Source organism: Montipora capricornis, chromosome 12 (assembly GCF_036669925.1).
Source record: "Montipora capricornis isolate CH-2021 chromosome 12, ASM3666992v2, whole genome shotgun sequence".
In the NCBI taxonomy this organism is placed as follows: Eukaryota; Metazoa; Cnidaria; class Anthozoa; order Scleractinia; family Acroporidae; genus Montipora; species Montipora capricornis.
The window spans coordinates 9,185,802-9,187,730 of NC_090894.1; the positions used below are offsets into that span (position 1 = coordinate 9,185,802).

Consider the following 1,929-nt stretch of genomic DNA (forward strand, 5'->3'; position numbering starts at 1 on the left):
GCAACATTGTTGCAATGCAAGCTGAAACCTTCTGATGCGCGTAATACCGGATGCGTGACCAACTTGTCTCGCAGCAAAATATAGTGTTGCAAGTTGAGGCGTCGTGTTGCGAAAAGTAGACTCGACTTCCACTTTCTGCAACAAATTTTAGTTTTGTTGCTCGTATTACCACTGAAGCTTCAACTTGCCTCGCAACAAGTTTGAATTCAACGCTTGTGATTGGCTGTCAGCGAAGCGCGGCTGCGCGGCAAATTAAAAAAAAAAATGGCGGACGGAGAAGAGGAGCTTGAAGCTCCCACAAACTCTCAAGACGTCATAAATTTGCCCTATACAAAGACCGCGAGGGCTATCGTAGTCCTAGGAACACCTCGTATTTCCCTTCGAAAAACAAGCAGCCAAAGGAAAAGGTAGCAAAGAAAGAAAGAAGAAGAGTGAAAGAGAGAGTTGAGCAGCCGCCATCTTTGTTTATACACGACTGACCAATCATGCTCGCAGGATTCGGCAAATTTGCAACTGTATATTTTGCTGCGAGGCAAGTTGGTCACGCACCCGGCATGCAATACGCGCAACAAAGGGTTTCAACTAGCAATGTACCGATGTTGCGCGACAAGCTGAAGGAAAATGTTGCCCGTATTACCGGACATTTACCCACCTCATAAATTTTCATCCCACTTTTAACGGGCGAAAGTCCCACGGCTGCCGCTAAGAGGTTCAGCAATCCACCAGCGAGTTTTTCATGTCGATTCATTTTATCGTTGTGTAGACGCAGCCGCGATTGAAGAGCAGAATCAAATCTCGGGTGTCAGTTTTTCATCAGGTAGGATTGGCTGTCAACGTGGCAAGCGGCAGTTCTCCCGTTGATAATTTCACTCTATGGTAGATTACACAGTTCGAAGTAACTAGGCGGACAATCAGACATAGTTTGCTGCTACTCTGGTTTAAAATGGATACAACTTAAAAGTTTTCGATTCAATACCCAAAATCTTGAATTGTAAATATTTTTGTTGTATTCAATCACCTAGAGAAGTGTCAAGCTGATTGCAGGCGAAGTTCCTGGGCGTGAAGTTCATGGCTTGTATGGCCGCAGGGTTCATCATAAGGATCCGGAATGCACGGACGTATGTGAAAACGCACTCCTGTTGCGCTCTTAGGCGCACCGTGGATAACTATAAAAACAATTAAAATTATTTTTACTCTGCCACAGGGTAGCTTAATAAACCCACTACTTTTCAGCTGAAGATAGAACGGTTTGGTTACAGGTGATGACACCCTAGTTAACAACTTTTTCCTTTGTTAATCGTTGCTCAGTCAAAACTCTCAGGTAACAACATCTTCATCATCGCCAAACAGACTGTACAAGGCCAGGCAAGTTAATTAATTTTTTTGCGAGTTAAGCGAGTTTGAGTTACTCGGGTTCGATTTTCGTTAGGGTTGCAGTTTTAGCACTGTAATAAGTGTTTGGTTTCTCCGCAGGATATGCTTTACCAGTCTGTGAAATTCACCAACGGTATTTGGGTTTTGGCTGAGTTGAAAATGTAACCTGGTAATCCTGCGGCACAGGTACTACGCTATTTGATTCTGTATAGGAACGATTTTCGTCGTTCAAACATGTTAATTTTTTCTTCTCGTCGGCCTTGCAGTTGTCTATGAAGACTCGAGCCATGGATGTATTGATGGGAGTCCAAGCCATGTACGAGACCATCCTACACAACTGAGGTCTGCGAAACCATTTCAACAGCGAACACTGGAGGCGCAAATCGTAGGTGGGTTAAACAATAAATTGCAATGAAATGGTAGCAAACTAAAACTTCGTTGTTTCTTACTGGGAGTTAGACTACTCGTAACACGAACAATGAGGTAGCATTTATTGTTATTACAAAACAGTTTGATTAAAGTTACATCACTACGTCTACATGTTCCACATTCAAG

At 43.2% G+C, this 1,929-nt stretch overlaps 1 long non-coding RNA gene across 1 annotated transcript in view; it reads left to right on the forward strand.

Annotated features, from left to right (window-relative positions):
- Positions 1-451: 451 nt before the first annotated feature.
- The window catches only part of LOC138027000 (uncharacterized), a 48,537-nt gene continuing 47,059 nt past the window's right edge, over positions 452-1,929 (forward strand). Inside the window, exons 1-2 of the long non-coding RNA XR_011127385.1 lie at positions 452-817; positions 1,641-1,763. This is a non-coding gene — a long non-coding RNA (uncharacterized lncRNA). The remainder of the gene's footprint in view (positions 818-1,640; positions 1,764-1,929) is intronic.